The 7765-nt window shown below is 39.2% G+C and overlaps 1 pseudogene; it reads right to left on the bottom strand.

The window, feature by feature from the left end:
- Positions 1-1499: 1499 nt before the first annotated feature.
- On the bottom strand, positions 1500-5664 carry LOC102497453 (R3H domain-containing protein 1-like; annotated as a pseudogene).
- Between the last annotated feature and the right edge of the window lie 2101 nt (positions 5665-7765).

Genomic DNA, 7765 nt, shown 5'->3' with positions numbered 1-7765 from the left:
TCTTTATTTAAGAAATGTTTGCCTATTCCAGTGTCTTTCAAGAGTTTCTCCTATGTTTTCCACCAGTGACTTTGTAGTTTGAAGTTATATACTTAGCTTTTTTTTTTTTTTTTTTGAGAGATTTTCACCATAGGGCGCGTGCACTCGCCAAACAGACAGAGAGAGACATAGATACAGAAAGCGAGAAATCACCCCCCAAGGGGGATGGTCACGCCGCAATGCCTTCTCCTCCATTCTCCTCTCGGGATCTTGGGCACATACACACACGCGCCCGACGTGAGTTTTAAGCCATGGGGTCTGGGTCGCGAACTGCAGTTGACTACGTGGGAGTCCAGCAACATAGTCACTACGCTAACTGCTGGTTCCCTATAATTAGCTTTTCAAAAACATTTATAAACATTTATTTTCTTGAACTAAAAAAGGCTTGCATCAGCACACATTGGAATTTAAACAGAAATTGGCAAGAAGTTTTCTTGCTCATAAGTGCAATAATTTTTAAAAATTATTTTATTTATTCACTCATTTATTTTAATTTGACCAGAAAGAGACAGACAGACAGACAGACAGAGAGAAAGGAAGCCACCAGGTCTGGGACTCAAACCATGGTTGGCCATGTGGGAGTGTCCAGTGCCTTAACCACCAAGCTACCTGCTGGCCCCAAGTGCAATAATTTTTGATGTCCAGAGAGCCACTGCAAGCAATGAAAGAAATTTTAAACTAAGAAATTTTCTGCACTAATCAAGTGCATTTCCTTAGGTAACAAAATAATCCTCTGAGGGGTGAATATAAATAAGCGACACCTAGTTATTAGGTCACTTAAAAAAAAGTGGAAGTATTTTCCTACCTAGAATTATTCTTATTTCTTATTTACTCTAAGTGATTTGATTAAAAGACATTTAGAACATAATTTACTTTACACTCTATGTTTATATCACCTAAATTAATAAGGAGAAAAAACTAAGGGGGAGAGTTATGGATTTTCTAGAATTATTTCTGTGTTTGGAGATTCAGGGAAGATGATCTATCAGTGAGCTTTCATTAGCTCACTAGTCTTCCCAAAAAGATAGCATAAAGTTTGACTTTGTTATACCACTCCTGCATTCTTTTCCCCTCAAATTCTAAGTTGTGTCACATTGTGCTGGCTCTAAAAAGAAATATAAGTTGCAACTAATTATAATTATCTTGAAGAATAATTTGCTGTACAATAGAGCTTTGGATCTGACACAAAAATTTAAAAGTATCAAACAAAACAACTGAAAATAAAACTATAAAATTTAGGTATTTGAACAGCAGTTCCTTAGAAAAAGGTGCTAACTCTATTATTCTGATGTGGGTTCCTATAGTCATGTGGGGTGAAATGTGTATCTTTCTTCTACCTTTGCTGGGTCACTGGCCTTTCTTCAAAATCTGCACCACTATGATTACATCTACTAGAAGTCTCTATAATGTAAAAAAAAATTAAAAAAAAAAGCCAATAAAAAGGAGAGAGAGCAGGGAAATCATGATGGCAAAGGGTCCAAAGGTGGCTGGTACTGAGAACTTGCCCATTCCAAAATGTGAAAGTCATAGTACTTCTCAGTTTAAATTTATTAACTGAATTAATTTGTTTCTTCAATGCATTCTACACAGCTAAAATGAAGGAGAATGTGGCTAAGACAGTATGTATAGGCCAGTCACTGTGTTTGGAACATTCAGGAGTGACATTGTTACCTGTGCTATTATAGTAAGAGGGAGTGACAATGAGCTGGGGCTGTGATTAGGGGTACTGGAGCCACTGGATCTTGGTACCAATTTTAAATGGCTCCCAAAAAGCTTTCCACTTCCATTCAAGTTATCCTATCTGGTGGTTAAATAATTTCCACAACCTTTCCAACTACTGCTTCTTCTGCTCTGAGATCTGAGGACGTATTTTCTTAGCTTGTCTTCTTTCTTGCTTTCCATGCCTTATGCCAAACTGATCCTGTTGGCTTAGAATATATTCACACAGCACAGCAGGAGATGGTTGTACTGCAGTGGCAGTCAAGTAAAGGATACCTGGCATCTCCTTGCTGGGACAAAAAGGTGTATAAAAATGGGCATAATGAAAAGTGGGGATCTAGAGAGAGGTACATTTTTCAGGAAAGACAATTGAGCTGGTGCCTGTGGTAAGCTGGTGAGATAATGGGACTACTAAATTGAGGGCCATGCTGAACAGTATTGTCTACATTGCTAAATTCCATACATTTCTGTCTTCTCTGATGATCACAGTAATATTTGTTCTGCTTCCAGTGGTGGTGGTGGTGGTGGTGGGGGGGGGGGGGGCAAAGAAAAGAGGGTGAGACTGAGACTGGGTTGTTTGGAATATTAAGCTGTCTCATCATCATTCCACCAATAGTGGGCTGTGGTGAAATACCTGCACTGTAGAGGCCTTAAAGCTGTTGGGAACTGCAGAGTGAAGTAGTTTGAGGGATTGCTGAATTCCAACTACTCTTCGGTAGTTTTGCTGCCCATTAGGCACAACTTGATAAAGTGTCTGCTGTGTAGGCTGTGACAGTGATTAATATAAGCTAGCATCTGTTTAGCTACTAAAGATACACCTGTTGCCAGAGCACAGTCTGGCTAATGGGATGGCCAGAGGCAGAATAAGCAGCAGTAGGAACTTATTGCCACTGTGGAGGGCATGATGATGATGATACAGGATGCTTTGGAGGGGCTGTTATCATGATATAAGCAGATTGCTGTGGGGATTGGCAAACAACAGTGGACTGAAACATGGTGGCATGAGGGTCAGAACCATCAGTAGATGGCTGGCGGGCATGATTTACGTGGCTAAACTGGGACCCAAGGTTATCCTGCAGGGATTATTGCTGGATGGGTGAGACTAGCAGGAGGGAGGATGGGTAAGGGGCTGTAGAGTTCTGAACAGGCTATGAAGAAGACTGCAAAGAACTAACAAGCTGTGAGAATATGTATTAGCTGCTGATTGTTGAGGTAGAGTGGGGGATAGCAGAGATGGCTGTGCAGATCCAGGCACATGGTTTCTAATTGGTTATTGAGTCTTAGGTTTACACACAGTTACATGCCCAATTTTTGTGTTCATGAAAAGCTAACCTGTTTGTGAGTTGATCAGAATACTTCTAGGTAGTACTTCTGCCTCAGAGGATAGCTAGGCCGTTCTCCTCCTGGGATCTTGGCATGCATGCATATGCACCTGGTGTGAGTTTAAGCCACTGGGTCCAGGACTCTAACCATAGTCGACTACATGGAAGTTCAGCCACAAAGCCATTACGCTAACTGCTGGTCCCCACTTCTGCTACTTCCAAGGGAAGCAAAAAGAATCTAGTGCTAGGAGATGTGACTTACCCATTTAGGCCACTACCAAAGAAAAGACAACTGAGTGCTGATAGTTGGTAGGTGACAAGTAAGCCATGAGAAGACTGGCTGTACCTGAGAGGCTACTGGATGTGAGAAAGACAGCCAGTAGTTGAGAAAGACAGCCAGTAGATGACCCTACACTACCAGAAGACTCAGAACCTGTTTTTGTTTGTTTGTTTTTAATTAATTTATTTATTTTTAAATTTGACCAGAGAGGGATAGAATGAAACAGAGAGAGTGAGAAAGCAAAGACTGCCTCTGCTTTTTCTTCTTTCAGAACTATCACTTCTTTTCAGATTTGAGATTCCACTAAAACTGCTGGCTTTATTTATAGCAGTTTTACTTTTCACAGAGAGCTGTCTGAATCTGTGCTGCTCAAGGGCCATGGTTCTGACTGCTGCTTTAATGGCTATTTGTTGATCTCCCTGAAGCATCTATATTAACTCTAAAAATTTGACACCTAAAAAAATAAATAAATAAAATAAAAATTTGACACCAGTGCTGGGTATTATTAGCATTCTATCCTGAAGTCTTTTTTTTTCTTATTATTTTATTTAACTTTATTATTATCATTATTATTTTCCAGTTTAATCAGAGAGAGATAGAGAAAAAGGGAGAGGAAGTGAGAAAGCAAGCCACCAGGTCCGAGACTTGTGGGAGTCCAGCGCCTTTAACCACCTTGTCACTTGCCAGCCCCAGCATTCTATCCTGAAGTCTTTTGTTAATAATATAATTATCTTGTGAACAAAGGGAATCTTAGGAAAACATTCAGTCTCTAGCTCACTGGCACTCTCACTCTTTTTTCTTTAGTAAATTTGCTATTTTTGTCATCCTTCAAAAATATTCTCATCTGGTTATCATGTAAAAGCTAGCTATCTTGCTTTAGAATATTATCATTTCTGAAAGTTTTTACTTTTATTATCCTTAATATGTTCATTAAATTTCTTTTTTTTTTTTTTGGAGAGGTTTTTGCTGTAGGATGTGTGCGCTCGCCAGACAGACAGAGAGAGACAGAGACAGAAAGCAAGAAATCACCCCCTGGGGGGATGGCCACGCCGCAATCCCTTCTCCTCCATTCTCCTCTTGGGATCTTGGGCACGCATGCACACACACCCAGTATGAGTTTAAGCCACCGTGTGCAGGACTCAAATCACACTCAGCTACATGGAAGTTCACCGACATAGCCATTACGCTAACTGCTGGTCCCAATATGTTCATTAAATTTCTGATCAGATATTCTTATATTACTAGTTTTGTTTACTATGACAGACTTCCCACTCTGATCAAAGTTATAGTCTAATCCAAAGTATGTATTCACTGTGTAATAGCATTGGAAAGAATTTTTTATGTGGAGACTCAATGTTATAAATTAAACCTAAAATTTCTAATTTTAATTTCAGTAGCATAATTCTGTTTCTGGGATTGTTTTTAAATGTATTTAGTAAAAATTAAGATAGATCAGGACCAGCAGTTAATGTAATGGCTATGTCGCTGGACTCCCCATGTAGTCAACCATAGTTCCAGCCCTGAACCCAGTGGCTTAAACTCACACCAGGCACGTGTGCGTGAATGCCCTAGATCCTAGGAGGAGAATAGAGAAGGAATTGAGGCCTGGCCAGCCCATTTGGGGAGTGATTTCTCACTTTCTGTCTGTCTCTGTCTCTCTGGTGAGCACACGTGACCTATAGCAAAAACCTGTTCAAAAAAAAATTTAAGATTGATCTATGTCAGTTGAATCAGTATATTCTTGATTAAAGTCCCTTGGTAATATTTTTCTAGGAAATTTATCCATGGCTTTTTCTTTGCTTTGCTTTTTTTTTTTTTTTTTTTTTGCTATAGGGCATATGCACTCACTAGAAAGATAAAGAGAGACAGAAAGACAGAAAGTGAGAAATCACCCCCTAAGGGGGATGGCCATGCTGCAATCCCTTCTCCTCCATTCTCCTCTCAAGATCTTGGGCATGCACACACACACACCCAGCATGAGTTTAAGCCACCGGATCTGAGACTCAAACCATGGGAGTTCAGCGACATAGCCATTACGCTAATTGTTGGTCCCTTTAGCTTTTTCTTTTATCCTTCATCTTTTGAGAGCATCTCCTCTTTCTCATATGATTGTGTTAACTGGACATAAATTTTCTCTCGCAAATTAATATTTTTGTCAATACAATGTACATTCTTCTCTGTCAAAATCTTCATAACTTTCAAATTGATAAGATTGTGAACCATGGTTGTATCTTTCACTTCAACCTTCAAACTCTTCATTGTTTCAGTTTCATCTGTTACAGTAACAGAATCAGACACCCTCATTAGCAAAATTTATTTTAGAATTCTACAGGGAACTTGAAGCCTGATGTGTCCTATGGATTTGAGATTGTGGTGTCCCAACAAATGATAAATAGTCTAAGTTTTCTTTTTATAATTGTCAACAAGGATGTTAAATCATCTGTACTCTGGCAGAAGGAGTCCCATGTCCTTGATCCCATTGTAGGGTTGAAAGGGATTGTCTTGAATAAAAAATGTTATACCTTCAGTTGCGTGTATTACCAAAGAAGGGAAGCTGGATAAAGTGGTTGGTATGGAGCATGAAGGTGATGGTGGGGTTGAGAGGGTGCAAATAAGAATACTGTGAAAGGAAATCAACTTCATCACCAGCCCAGACACCAAGTCCAGTGGCAGTTGGATCTTAATTGATTTTTGGTGAGAGATAGGTGTCCACTTTCATATTTCTTAAGGTGAATATTCAGGTCTTCCAGCAAAGTTTGCTGAAGAGACTTTTCTTTTCCTTACTGGATTGTCTGTTCTTCATAAAAAATCACTTGGCTGTATGTTTGGGGTTTATTTCTCGGTTCTCTGTTCTCTTCCATTGGCCTAAATGTCTGCTTTTGTGCCAGAACTATGATTGTGCCAGTACTTTATTCTGTTTGCAGTGTTATAGACCATTTATAATCCCAGACAAATATGCTGATAGCTTTTTTTATTTCTCTGAATAATTTTTCTAATAATTTGATCAGAATTGTATTGAATTTGTAAATTGATTTGGCTAGGACTGAGATTTTGATGAAATTAATTCTTCCAATTTCAGGAACATGGGATGTCTTTCCACTTTTATCTGTCATGTTCTATTTCTTTTTTCAGTTTTCTTTTTTAACAGTTTTCCTTATAGAAGTCATTCACTTATTAGGACCAGCAGTTAGCATAATGGCTATGTCACTGGACTCCCATGTAGTCGACCACGGTTTGGGTCCTGGACCTGTAGACTTAAACTCACGCCAGGTGGGTGTGTGTGCTTGCCCTAGATCCTGAGAAGTGAATGGAGGTGTCAATGGAAAAAAATAACCAACTGTAAAATTAATAATTAATACGGTTTATTTCCAAGCCAACTGTGAGTGACCTAGGTCAGAGAAGAGGCATACATGCCTTTTCTCAGGGTGATCATGTACAGAGGTAACTTTATTTGCTTTTGAGATTGACAGACAACATTTAATTAAAAGATTTCCCATTGGTCTGGCCCAAAAAGGCGGGACATGGAGAAGCGGGGAGGGAAGAAAGAGGGGGGATCTTGTAGGTTATAGGTGGGTTCCACAATTTCTAAGTTGGTGATTGGAAAGGAAGATCTATGTCTTGGGAAGAGATTAGTTAAAGAAAGGCTTAATCTACATCTCAAGAAAAAGGGAAGTTCTGTGTCTTGGGAAGGGATTCGCAAAACAATATACTGTAATCGGTTGAAATACATATCTCAAAGATACTATGCCAGGAACAGGAGGTAGGAAGAATCCTGTTAATAGAAAGTAAATGATCTGTGGACCCGGTGGCTTAGAACTCACACCGGGCACATGTGCGTGCGTGCCCAAGATCCCGAGAGGAGAATGGAGGAGAAGGGATTGCAGTGTGGCCATCCTTCCTGAGGCGTGACTTCTCGCTTTCTATCTGTCTGTATCTCTCTGTCTTTCTGGCAAGCACAGGGGCCCTATAGTGAAAACCTCTCCCCCAAAAAAGAAAAAAGAAGTCTTTCACTTATTTAGTTAGGTTTATTCCTAGGATCTTTTCTTTCTCCGGTTACTGTAAATAGAATTGCTTTATTCTATCCTATAACAGTCTGCTCATTGTTAGTGTATAAGTACACTATGTATATTTGTATATTGACTTTGTATCCTACAGCTTTTCTGAATTTATTTATTACTTCAGGAGGGTTTTTTTTTTAATTTTTTTGGATTTTCTATGTATATAATCAAGTCATTCACAAAAAGGATAACTTCACTTCCTTTGCTATGTGAATGTGTTTTATTTTATCATCTTATCTGATTGCATTGGCTAGGACTTTCAGTACAATGTTGAAAAGGAGTAGAGAAAATGGGCAGCCTTGACTTGATCCTTTTTTTTTTTTTTTTTTTTGGAGTGCGTTTTGGTG

The sequence above is a fragment of the Tupaia chinensis genome, unplaced genomic scaffold, assembly GCF_000334495.1.
Source record: "Tupaia chinensis unplaced genomic scaffold, TupChi_1.0 Scaffold150112_1, whole genome shotgun sequence".
Classification (NCBI taxonomy): domain Eukaryota; kingdom Metazoa; phylum Chordata; class Mammalia; order Scandentia; family Tupaiidae; genus Tupaia; species Tupaia belangeri.
The sequence above is the reverse complement of the archived record's forward strand: the minus strand, read 5'-3'. Positions and strand labels throughout refer to the sequence as shown.